Below are 13,420 nucleotides of genomic sequence, written 5' to 3'. Positions count from 1 at the left end.
CCGAACACCAACAGGGCATTTGCCCACATGGCCTGTGAGAAATTGGACATCAGAAACGGAAGGGAAGGGAAAAAGGAACTCAGTCAGAAAAAATAGCTGCAACCTGCTAAGATTAAGATCTGAGACCTCCAGGAAGAACAGAAGGGAGGGTTACTTAGTTTTTTTTCTGTGTTATCAAGAACCAAACAGGGCTAATGTATTTGAAGAGAACACTGCTAAGAAGGGCAAGTGGAATTATTTCAAATGCGCCCGACGTGAGGCACATGCAAGGCATGCCAGTTCACAACGTCCCTTTCCACTCCATGCCAGTCTGGTTTACATTTACCCAGATTGTTCAAAAACCTCTGAAAGGTTAATTTTGTGTTCTCAGCTCTCAAGCTCTCCAGCTGCCTGTGGGCATGTGCTCTATGCCACTTAATCTGGTGAATCTGCAGAATCACACAGTTCCACGCTGCTGCTGAGTCAGGGGGCCCTTGTCCTGCTTGGGGAACGATGCTGACCCAGCCTAACAGCCAGCACCGTCCCACTGTCAGGAAACTTAGCCAAGGATGAGAGGTGGTCAGCTTTCACAGGAGAAACAGCAGGAGGGAGGATGGCAAGGAGACACGGAACCACAACACCTTGGTATTTCCAGGATCACCCAGCAAGAATGCTTCCACCCGGAGAGACAAACACCCTGACTGCCCTCCTGGGTCCCAAGCCACAGAGATGTTGGCAGATGTGGTGAATAGTGACACTTCTGCAGGTGTATTCCCTGCTTCCAGACGGGGCCAGAAGAGTCTCCCTGGTCCTTCACCGGCACAGGACAAACAGACAAACAAACAGACAAACAAACAAACCCAAGTCGCTGCATTTCATTGCACCACAAGGCAAACAGGAAGCCCAAGCAGCATGATGAGAGTTGAGGCTCTCTACTCCATGTGGTTAGCCCTACTCAAGCTTAACACTGCTCAACGGGGAAACCGCGCCGGGCTGCAGACACGGCTGGGAGCCCGCTCGTGTTTAAAACTCAAAAGATTGGGGTTTTCTGTTTGCTTTTTTTTTGCAGCAAGATCTGAAATAGGATCACAGCCACCCAAAGTGCAGCCCTGATCCACGCTGGCTGTCAGTGGTGAGCAGTGGGGCTCACCTGCCTGAGCACAGCCACGGGCCACACCAAATGCTCTGGCCAAACCAAACTGCTCCAACATTTGAAGGGCGCTGTTTGGTTTTGCATGTTACACAAAAGCTCTCGGTGCTGTAGAATAATAGCACACTGCTACAGGCTTTGTAGATTTATTTAAACACACATACCTATACACACACACACACACACACACATATATATATATATATATATTTGGGGCACCCAGGTCCTCTTGCAAGCGAGCAACATGCATGTCAAGGGACATTAGGAGAATTAGGATAAACTGCACTAAGTATTGTAACTGCACCTCACAGAGCACAGGAACAGGGTCAAGGGCATCCCCCCGAGCCCCCAGCTCTAGTCCCTGGACTGACCACTCCATACACCCCTAACTTGTCACATCCTGACACACAGACATCCTTCACCCACCCCCAAACCAGTGCTGTTCCCTCTCTTCTCCATCTACACTCCAGCAACCCTCTCAGGAGGGCATTGCCCTGAAGACAAACGTGACATAGCTCAGTCTTTGGGACAGCTGAGGACACTGTGGTTATAATATGAGTTGTTCTTTCAGGAACAAGGCCACAGTTTACTTGTTGATATTGCCACAAGAGAGATTTCAGAGACTAAAACCACAACAAAGCTTCAGCACATTTTTCTCTTTGGTGACCGTGCATTCAAACAAAAATGCCATGAAGCAAAACCTTTCCACAAGCTGTGAGGAGCTGATGGTGAAGTATTAGGGGGTAGAATTCAAGGACCTGAGCAGTCTGTTTGTTTGAAAATCTTTTGAAATGGTGTCAATCTTGCGACCCCAAAATGACAAAGAGAAGGGAGAATGATGACAAAGATACTCAGCCCTCTTGCTGAAGGCCAAAGTGGCCTAATTTGGTGTCCTTGCCCAGATAAAAATACTGTTTTATTTGTGTGACTATGTATTTAAATGAAGGATACTGAGAACAATGTGTACCTCTCTGGTTCCCCCATAAATGTTCTCAGAGCAAAAATGCAACAAGGCATGACCTGAGTCAGCTGCAGTGGCAGCCGAGATTCCCCTCCTGACCATCAGCAGGACCGCAGGCTTCGACAGGAGGATAATCCCGGGAGGCAGTTCTGCTTCAGAGTTATCCAAATGAGGGTTGGTTTGGTACCTCCTTGCTGTTTCTTCACCAGAATTTCTGAGTTATAATCTCTGCCCATGCCAGAGTTTCGTGTTGAGGCAAAAGGCAAGTTCTGTGGATTGTGGGTGCTGTAAGCAGCACACCATCCCGAGAACAGAGCGGAAGGCATCAACCAAACGTGAGGCAGGAGGAGATGCTGCTGACCCAGTCCTGCAAGGAACTCCAGACAGCTACAGCTCTGTCAGGGATACTGTGAGTTACTGTCTGCAAAAAGCGAGGAGAAAACTGTTTGGGGAAAACACCCCAAACAAAAATATGCCCAGCAAAGTTACAGTCAATAAACAAATAAACAAAAATGCCCAGCAAAGTTACAGTCTGCAGTGGAGACCCGAGGCTTTCGAGGACGGGTAAGGGACTCGTGTTCTGCTCCTCACAGGTGCCAGTGGCACAGCTTTTACTGTGTTCGTTTTCCCTGCATGCAGAACACTGGAAATGTTCCTTCGTGCTCCACAGGGCATTTTGAGGAGCTTTGCTGGTTGTACAACCTGGCTGAGGTCTTCAGCTGGTGGAGCTGCACAAGTTCAGAGCAGCAATGTCACAACACCCCACGTTTTTATCACTTCAGAGCACGGCTGCAGCACAAACACAGCATTTCCCCCTCACAGGGAATGCCACTCAAAAGCTCACTTCTGTTGAAGACTGGTTTTTGTTACAAAGCTAAAAAATGCCAAACATAGATGCCAGAAGCTCCATCCCTTTTCTGACTATCAGTTCTTCAGGAGGGACAAGCAACTTTCCTTTCTCGTGTTGTTTTCTTTTTTTGCAATACAAGTGAGTGATCTTTAAAACCACACATTTCCATTATGAATTGTAACTGCCTATTTAACTAAACCACGCTATTTATTCTTGAAATTACTGCTAGGGGATTCTGGATCCTTTTCTTTGCTACCAGAAGGAAAGCAGCACCCAGTCTTCCCACACTCAGAAGCACAGCTCAAGTTCACAAAACCAGACTTCAGTAATAAAGTCACAGTGCTAAAAAGAAAGCCCTTCATCCCATTTGGGAATTTTGGGGGTCTTTATTAATTGTTTCCAGTAAGACCGGATCTTGCAGGCTCGTGTGTGGGTGGCTGGCTGCACCCTGAAGACAGATGCAGGTGCCTGCCTGCGCTAAATATTTTGCACAAACTCAAGAGTTTGTTGTATTTCAGTGGTTTTTGTTTGTTTAGCTTTATTTGACATCTAAAATGTGTATTCCAAACTAAGCAACATTCACAACCCAAATGAATACACACTCTGCATAAAAATCAGAATATATGTATCGTGTTACCAAGTGAGGCAGATGCCAGTGACAAATGCTTTAAGAATTTTTTAGCAGCCACCTGAAAAATCACTTAAGAGTCAGAAATAAGTAGCAAAGGCCATTGCATGAGTCACCAGTGACAACAAGGAGAAAAGGAATGTGAATGGAATTTTTCTTCTTTATTTCTAAAATGAGTGATGGCTCTAGCTGAAAGAAAATTATTTTTACTGTTACCAGAGGAAAATTTCCATTTGCAAAAAGGGGAATTTCCACCTGAGACATATTGATGAAGGCTCATTTACATAGCTGGAGGTAAGAACTTTTACCATGGGAACAGTGATGAAGGAAAAACAAATTCTTTTCAGTAGTGGGAAAGCACAAAATTTTTGTCCTCAAATTTTGGTCTAGAAATAGATAATGTTTGTTTTCATTAAGTCTTTAAAAATATTTACAAAGAAGATAAGATGTATTTCACAGAAGGGAGCAGTCCAGCCAGCCTAAACAGAATCAGGACTGGGAAACTGTGCAGGACAAGTACTGACTATGTTGAACACTTGGATTATGTGCTACAAGGGGAGCGTGGCTCAAAAATAAAGGAAAAGGCTCCATTGTTTGTTATGAGAGAATAACCATTAAAAACATGGCAGCAGCCAGGTCGGAGTGAGGGTGGGTCTCCCCTCAGCAGCAGGAGGCACCTGAGCACCCAAGTGATTTTTCCATTTTCCCAGAATGGCAGCAAGCCAAGACAAATTACAGAGGCACCTTTGCCTGTACAACCCCTCAGGCACCTTTGCCTGTACAACCCCTCATTCACTGGGTTGGCAAATTGTGAAGATCTTGGACTGAATTTGATACAACTCCATTTTCACCAGGCCCCAATAGCCAGGGTCTGTATTACAATGTCCAGCTCGCAGCACCTGCCCTTGTATTCTAACAGGGAAAAGGTCAGTATGATCCCCACTGCCTGGATGTCCCTTTTCTAAAGGGTCTCTGCTGGGAGCTGCTCTGCAGCACCACATGGACCTGAAATCCAGCTTTTACCTTGGCACAAAGAGGAATAGACCATCAGACAAAAGCAGCCATAAAGCACCTGCAGCCCGTGGTGCCGGGGGGCTCAGCAAGATGCTAACTTTGCATCGAATTTCCTATTTTATTTCCTTGCTACCTGCAACAGGAAAAAACTCAACCTCTCATTTCCTTCCTCCTACCCACTTTCTGTTTGGTGTTTTGAGTGGCTGGTGCAAACTAGCTGCAGTCAGGAGCCAGATTTTCAATTTGCTCTTCTTTAAAGGCCACGGGCAGAGACGCAGAGCAGTCTGCTGGCTGAAGTGACAGAATGACAGGGGTGAGGAGAGGGCAGTGACAGCCACAGAGCTCACAGCCACGAGGGGAGCGATGCTCGGACAGAGCAGAACCGGGAGCACAGCACCGTCAAAAAGGAGAGCACCGAGCACGACTTTGGCTTTCTGAATTAGCCTTGGAAATTTAAGGGGAAAACGTAACGAAATCTTTGCATCCTCCTTCCATGAGCACCAGCTCCACAGGTGTGTGCTGTTCTGGACAGCACAGCAATGCTGCCAAGCCACACTTTGTGGCTGTGGGAATGGAGTGACAACACACACCCCGTGCTTTGGGGTGATCTGAGGAGCCAAGGCACTCACTCAACCCTCCAGAGAAGAGTTTGCCTTGAAAGACATTCCTCTCCACCCTCAGCAGCCCCCAGCAAAAATCCTACTGACTACACGTGTGATTCCTTCGGTGGCAGAAGCAGAAAACTTTCAGAAGCCCTTAGACACTAAAAATACATTCTTCCCCTCCTCGGACTTCTCCTTTACCAGAGAGATTCCTCTCTCTGTGCCATTCCCCAGTGTGTCACACTTGTCTCTTGGCTCCCACCCTGGAGCCAGAGAAATTCAAAGCACAGAGCTCCCGACGGGCCATAAGGGCTTTTAGTGCCGCGGCACCCACTTACAGCCCATTCCCTGCTAACAGGTCATGCCCTGGCTGCTCCTCCCTGCACATTGTTTATTTCCCGTTCTCCTCTTCCCTCAAATCTTTATTGATTGCTGCTGCTCAGCTGTGTGTTCCCGGCACGGGAAGCCCCAGTGAGGACAGACACCAGCACCACTGGCTGCTCCTCAAACACCACGCAGTTCTGTCACTGTATGGATGCACAGAGCAAACCTGGAGATCTGAACAGATTCCTCAGATTGCCAAATTACAAACCCCTCCAAATCCACACCTCTTGTTTTCACTGCTGAATCAGAACCAGCAAAAGCCCGCGGGGATTTGAAATGTGCATCCCTCCTCTTGGCAAAATACAAATACAGGCATCTGATCTCATTTACCAGCCTGGCTGAGCTCTTGTCCCCCAGGGCTCTCATCTTTACAGAATCTTTGTCTTTGACAATGGGCACGGCAGAATGTTTGGTGATAACAGATTTATCACAGGCACTGGGAATTGCTCAGTCCACAGCAACAGAGCATTTTCCCCTACTCCTCTTCCTGAACCTCTTTTGTGGGGTTCCAGCTGACCACAGGAGGAAAGGCAGCCAAGCATCTACTCAGCTTACAAATGACAAAAAATAGCACATGAAATCCTGCTAAATTGCAAAAAAAGTCAAGATGACAACACCCAATAAACTTGCACAGGAGAGAGCTGACAGAGCAAAGTCCCTTCAGTGCCCTTCAGCCACTTAGGGCAGCAGTGACCAGCCACAGCACAATCAAACCTTGATCAATTTTTTATCACCTCCTTGATGCTCGGTGTTTCCAGCTCATCACCAGATGATTGTGCCTGTTACCTTGGCTGTACTTTGGAGACCTTGGAGGTGCAAGCTGCTGCTGGTAAGCACATGTCCTGCCCTCATGTGAATTAGCAAAGACTGAGGGAGCCCAGCAAACTGGTCCAGGGAAAAGTGGCCTCCTTCCACTGGCAGCTGCAGGAGACAGTGTGAATTGTCCAGCAGTGCTCCCCACTCATTGCCTTGGGATCAGTCTCACAGCAGAAAATTAAATCCAGCCACACTGCTTCTCTTATGTCACACAAAATAGAAGAAGAGGCCGTAAAAACCCCCAGCTTGCTGCCTGCCTGGTTCTGAATACAAGGTTTTTTCTCTGCTCTGAATGAGAAGTCAGCAGCTCTGATTTCCTGAACGCAAATTCCCCCAAAATTTCCCTGAAACCTTCCATTACAGAGAGGCAACTGAACTCTAGTAGTAATTTAGGCTGCTAGTTGCTGAACTCTAGTAGTAATTTAGGCTGCTAGTTGTTTATTTACCTCAGTTAAGATTATCTGTTAGATCTTATCATGGGCGAGTGAATCACCCTCTACTCCACAAGTGCAGCTGGCTCTCCCCAGGAGAGGAGCACAGCAGCAGCTCTGCAGATTGCAAGTGCTCCCTGCAAAGGGGCTTCTCCCAGCGCTGCCTTTTCCCTCCCCTTTTTGGCTGGTTGCCTTAATTGAAGAAAAATTTCTGGTGGGAGGACTACGAACAGCCAAGTGACAGGCTGTTTCCTCTAACATACAAGACAGTTGTAGCTCCTGTGCTGTCTGTGTGCACCACAGGTTTACAAAGCCCAAATAGATTTGCTTAGGTAATGCAGAAAAATCTCTCTGCAAGAGCTTGCAGAGCAAGGAGGGGATTCCTGCTAAATTCTAAACAGAGGTGCTGGGAAGACTCGCCATGGGAAACAGAACCAGGAGGACAAGAACACTTGGAATTAATCTGGAAGACATGAATGAGTGTCACCATGAAATCACCAACAACCAAGTGACATTTAGCACACGGTAGAGACTCGCTGTCAAATCTTATTAACTGCATCCTTGTATCACAGCAGACAGCTCTGCCCACAGATCAGAGACCACAGCATTACGGTGCAAAAATCATTCATGAGCCTGCTGGTGGCTCTGGAAGGAACTGTAGAATGAAGGAGAAAAAGGAATCCTAATGGAAATTTATTCCCATCGTTTAGAAACCTGGACTAACCACCGTTTTGTCCAGTTCCCTTACAGCCCTGGCACCAATTCCTACACGGAAAAGTCAGGCAGCCCTTCCCAACAAACAAAAAAGTCAGGCAGCCCTTCCCAACAAACATTTGCAGAAGCTGTGCTCACTCTCTCTCTGTGTGTCACTGGCCATGCCTGGCACCACTGGTAACTGTTGAAAAGCCACAAAAATGGCACTCAACCTGCAGGAGCCTCTTCTGGAAGCAGCTTCAGTGCGGGGATGCCCTCTCCCTCCTTGTCCTGCTCTCATGTGCATGCAAAGCTCATTCATTATTTTTCATCTCTCCCCAGCCACTGATTAAAGGGGCATCTCACCCATTCCCCATCCTCAGCAAAGTCCTGTCTTTGCTTTGGCAGCTGCTTTTCCTTCTCCTCCCGGCCCATTTGCCTGCTGTTGTCTGGCTAATTATTTTTACAAGGCTCAATAATTGCTGCAATCTTCCCCATTTTTCATCTCCTTCCTGCAGCAGAGTTTGGCAGGCAGGGACCTCCTGCAGCAGCTGTGCTCCTTGGCTGCCCACCCACCTCCTGCCGAGAGCAGCAGTGCCAGAACAAGGCTGTGCAACCTAATCCTCTATTTACCTTTCCCTGGGCTCGGCGGTCATTAGCCAGAGGAGCAGCTTTGGAAGTCACTTAGCAACGTGCCAGCAAACCAAAGCCCTGATGTCACCAGCAGAAATAGCATCTCCGAAACACCCAATTGTCTCATGCCCTGAGCCAAAGCATCCGGGGCCATGGACCTCCATTCCTCAAAAATTGCTGCTTCTGGAGAATTGGTCTTTGACTCGCTGGCAGATGAGGCAGCAGCACAGTGATTTCAGATTAAAAATAATCTCCCATTCTTCAATGATCACACTGCCTAGAGCACAGGGCTCCTGCTGCCTCTCTAACGCGTAGCATTGAACAGGAGCGCAGATCAGACCCTGAAGTGAACAGGCCTATGTGGTACAGCAGCCCCCTCAACCCTTCCAGTTATTCACCCATGAAAATGAATTACAGATTTGAGACAGCCTGCTTCACATTTTTGCCATTTACTTATGGTCAAAGAGGGAGGCCATTTCCCTCCCTCAAAACAGCGGGGAGAAAATATGGCAGTTAAATACAGAAACGACACTGACAGCACAGTTCCTAATGCAACTGCTTGGTTTTTTAAGAATGCTGTCAGGCCCCTAAATAGAGAAGTCACAGCTCCTGAGAATTTTCAGTTCTTTGTGAATTTTCAGATAATAATTGACCCTGGCTCTCAGTTTGGGAACCACTTCTCTGAGAGTTCACTCTTGTCCAGCTGTGCAAGCTGCCCAGGGCCATGGAAAGGGAGGGCAGCTCCTCACTGGTGCTCTTCAAACCAGATCCTTCCTTATTTCACACACTTGAGCAAACCTGGACTGCATGGTGGCTTTCCAAGCATCAAATCCCAGATTCTGCAGGAAGCAACACTGGTGTTTCAACATTCAGCATTATTCTGACACCGAGTACCTCTGAGTGATTATCACAAGGCTCCTAAGGACAGGACAAATTCTAGATTTGTCCATTCAAGAGCAGCTGAGGAAAACAACTCAAAGAGGAAAAAGAATGGATAGTTCTGCTGCTCCACAGAACTGAGCAGGGCATTTATGGGGAGCACACAGACAGCGCAGCACCCCCTCCTCTGTGGGACAGGATCACACCTGGGGAACACACAAACACACCCTGCCTTTTCCAGAGCCTGCACCCAGACCTCTTGCAGGTGTTTCCAGGGGTTTCTTCCAGACGACCGACCGCCAGCCCTGTCCTGCACCCTTGCAGCTTGTTGTTTCTAAGAGCAGTGGTGTGAAAAAACAGGAAGCCATGCAGAGAAAGAGAGAGAATGCAGACTGAGGCACGAAACTGCAGTAGCCCCAGCTCCCCCAGCACTCACCCCACCCCCTCTTCCCTTCCCACCCCCTCACCACAGGCCGCATTCTTGATGAGAAATGCTCAGCTTTTGACGGGAAACCGGGTAGGAGCTGGGCAGCCGGAGAGCCTCGGTAGGAGGGGAAATCCAGGAGCACCGAGGGCAATGCAGCTCTCCGGGCTCTGATGGCCACAGAGCACCAGGAGCAGCTCAAATCAGACTCTGCTCCACAGGTGCCTCCATTTGAGGCTTCAAGGAAAAGTTTGTAACTCCCTTGTCCTCAAAAGCTCAGATTTGCTGCTTCAAAGATCCCCTGAGGATGATTCTGCAGGCTGTCTGAGCTTCATCTATGATTTGCTGCAATCCAAACAGGTGTTTGCACCATTCTTTGCCCATGTAATTGTTTAAGGAATAAAGACTTCGAGTCACATCTCTCTGTTGAAGAAAGCCAGCAGATCCTCTTGTCTACAGCTCTATTCACACGCTGCCCCAACTCACCCCACGCTGGCAAATTGTGACACAAATTTTTTGGTTTTCAGGACTCTTCATTGCTCACACCCTTATCTCTTCAGTCTCCAACACCAGGCTGAGAGATTAAAAGGGTGAAGATGAAGAAAGAACAAGAAGTTGTGGCAGAAACACTGGTAGGGGACAGAAAAGTCAAGCAAACCACCAAAAGCACGCCAGCACCTCAGCTTCCAAAGCAGAGAAAATATTCCCAGCTTCACCAGCACATAACCATGGCTGTGCTATGTCAACCAACTGTCTGAATAAAAGAGGAAAGGAGGAAATGTCTTGGGAATCCTGGTATTGCTGAAAGCCAGGACAAAGCCAAACACCACTCACAGCTTGGCCAGTGCATCTGGAGACCAGCACTCCGAAATCCAGGTGAATTCAGGTGGGATGAGCCTGCACAGCCTGGGCCACAGAGGGTGGCAGCGCACAAGGGGAAGGCGCAAATGGCCTGACACATCCCAGGATCAGATAAAGGCACTAACACACGGAGACATCAGCACTGCACCGTGCTTGGGTTTGGTCAATCAAAAGTCTTTTACATCTCTACTAACCCAGCACCATGCAGATAAATTGTCCTGCTTTTCTACATAACACGTAAAACCAATGTTAATCACTAAAACCAAGGACGAAGGAGTAAGGACAGGCATGAGGCCACACAAAAAATTAGAGTCTGAAATCTACTGGTGGGAAAGAGGGATGCTCTATTTCCTTAGTCCTGCCCAAAGCCTCTGTACTGCTCACAAGGGGATGTGCTGGGCTGGGGTTTATTTATAAAACCTATAAGAATGTTGACCTAAGGCTATAACTCGGAGAAAAACAAGCAGAGGTCAGGTTTTCTAAATGCAGTCACAAACCCCAGGGAGAATCTTACCAGCAAGGACCCTCGGCTTTCAGAGGGAAGCAGAACTCAGGAGAGGCCCCAGCACTTGTGAGCTGCCAAGGAAACCGTGCAAACCATGAGCCATCCCCTGGTTTAAGTGCAGCCCATGCTGCAGCTTTCTGTTCCAGCCACAGAAGCAAAGCAGGGTCTGCAGGGAGCTTGAGGGTGCCTGAATGAACCTGAGGGGGATTCCCAGCACCTCTCTTTGCTGGCAGAGGTAGCCAGCCTTCCCAGGCTCTTTGATTTTTTTGTCTTTTTAAATCACTGATGAAGAAAGATGCTTGTACAAGTGGTGATTCAGAGCAGAGCCTTTATCTAAACGCTCTGAATCATTCTTTGTAAGAGACCATCCCTGCTGACAACCGAAGGAGCCTCTGGTTTAACTCTTGTGTGGCATTGGCATCAGAACACCCACGTAAGAGACCGAGCTCTTTGCTCAGCTCGTTATCCAAGCCTGCTCCAGCAAAACGCCAAGGCCGCTGCAGTCGGAGGAGGAAGAGCACGCAGCCTGCAGCCCAAACGTCTGGCCCACAAATAGCTCAGCCGTGGCCATCCCTGCTGTTGTCAGGAATGCCACGAAGCCCTCCTCACCTCAAGGAGAATTACCCACGACGGGGGACGCTGCTGGGGGGCGGGCAGGGGAGCGCCCGCAGGTGCAAACGGCGCTGAACTTCCCCATCTCCGCGCTCAGAACCTCTCCTCGGCGTAGCGCCAAGGCGCAGTTATGTCTCGGTTTTCCAGAGAGGGTGCCGGTATTTCACAAGGAGCCCCTTTCGGCCCCGCGAACACCCGTCCCCGGCGGGATGTGGCACGAACGCCCCATCTAGTGGCGGCCACAAAGGGAAAAGCTCCGGAGCCCAGAGAGCGCACAGAGAAGCGCTCGTCTAGTGGCAAGTTGCTGTAAATGGCCGCAAATATCTGCAAAAAAGCGCTTTATTTGTGTGTTCCCCCAGTCTGGGCTGGGCCCTGCAGCTCATCGCCGCTACCGCAACACAAAGCACAGAGAGGCGAAAAATTCCTCACTCTGAACCCACAAAAGCCAAAGCTGCCCCAGCGCCTCGCAGCCGCGGGCACAGAGCCCCTCAGAAAACAGCCCGGGCCACGACATTCACTCTACACACTCTTATAGTCTCTTACTCTAAAGAGGAACAAGCCCGGCAGGAGCGATGGTCCATGAAGGGCACATAAAAGCAGCTCGGTCCATACCTTTGCTGGGATCTCAGCCGAGACAGCCCCCGCAGCTGAGGGCACCGCGTCCCGAACCTCACAGAAGAAATGGTCACCACTCACTCAGTCCTTCCCGGCCAGGGGCTGCTGAGCCGCTCCAGAAACAGCCCTGGCCAGGCACACGGGGCAAAGGAGTTTGTGGGGAGCCAGGGCAGGAGACCCTCCCGATCCCCCCATCCCCCCGGGGCGAAGCGTCCGGGTCCCATCAGCACAGTGGAGCTGCAGGTGTGAGCGTGAGGAAGGTGAGGAGTGTGAGGGGGCGCCGCCCACAGCCCCCGGGCTCGGCACGGCCTCAGCTCACCTGGGCGCAATCACTACCCGGCCCTTCAGAACTGGGCACAGCTGTTACTCATCTCCAGGAGAGGGTTTTCTTTAAAAAAAAAAAACCAGCCAAAAAAACCCCCAAAAAACCAACAAAACCCACCCTGAAAAAAACACAAAACCACTAAAATAAAAAAAAAAACAAACCCACCACCAAAGACCCCAGCGAAGCCCTCTCCAAAAGCCCCCTCCTGGGGCCGGTTTCAGCCTGCACTGGGCCCACCCACAGGGCTCCAGTTCTGAGCACTGCACCTGGGCAATGGAATATATAACTGTATTTCCAGCACTCTTTTCATCGTGTTGGTGGAATTTAAATATGACGCTTAGAATCACTTTTAAAGTATAAAAGTTACCAAATAACAACTATGAAACTGAATTTCAGTTGTATCTTCTTTCAAGAAAAGCATCGACATAATTTAAATACGTTCAGAAGGCACAACTCTTAGGAAATGCTCTTTATTAATAAAACATACAACAAGTGCTGCTCCTCACATAACAGTATTTGAACTCTTCTCACTCATAAACTTAAAACATGGCTCTCATTGGAAGCATATCTTGCTTCTGGACCCTTACTTTGAGAGAAAAGCATAAAAACGACTCCACCTGAAATCAAAAGGGAAGAGATCCTTACGCAGGATTTACAGCATAGTTTATAAGAAACATTAACAATGAACGTATGCAAACATACATAACCAGCAACAGTATAAAATAACCCGTATGAAAAATCCCATATAAATTCACTTTAAGTACAAACCCGCAAGATTTCCAGTATTAATCCAAGTATCTTTGCTGTTTGTTAGTTTAAGGCATTTTCCACCCAAAACAGACCTATACTGCTTTTCCATAGACCTTAAAAGCTCCAAAATAAATTAAGAACACTTGAAAAATGAGTTCCCTGCATGAGGCAAGGAGTGGCCCGTGCAGGAGTCCTCGTGTGCTTCCAGACCCAGAGGACGCGCGGTACCGCTTCGCTTGCTCGGTGCTGCAGCTCCCTCTCTCAGGCTGCCTGGAGGCTCAAACAGCAAAATCACAATTTCCCCCCGA

The 13,420-nt window shown here is 48.6% G+C and overlaps 1 long non-coding RNA gene across 1 annotated transcript; it reads right to left on the bottom strand.

Annotated features, from left to right (window-relative positions):
- Nucleotides 1–6,398: 6,398 nt before the first annotated feature.
- Nucleotides 6,399–6,859, bottom strand: LOC137461778 (uncharacterized). The gene is made up of 2 exons (XR_010993479.1): nt 6,795–6,859; nt 6,399–6,755 (listed from the first exon to the last, which is right to left on the bottom strand). It is a non-coding gene; the product is annotated as an uncharacterized lncRNA (long non-coding RNA).
- Between the last annotated feature and the right edge of the window lie 6,561 nt (nt 6,860–13,420).

Source organism: Anomalospiza imberbis, chromosome 23 (assembly GCF_031753505.1).
Source record: "Anomalospiza imberbis isolate Cuckoo-Finch-1a 21T00152 chromosome 23, ASM3175350v1, whole genome shotgun sequence".
In the NCBI taxonomy this organism is placed as follows: domain Eukaryota; kingdom Metazoa; phylum Chordata; class Aves; order Passeriformes; family Viduidae; genus Anomalospiza; species Anomalospiza imberbis.
Note: the sequence above shows the minus strand (reverse complement) of the source record. Positions and strands in the feature narration are given on the sequence as shown.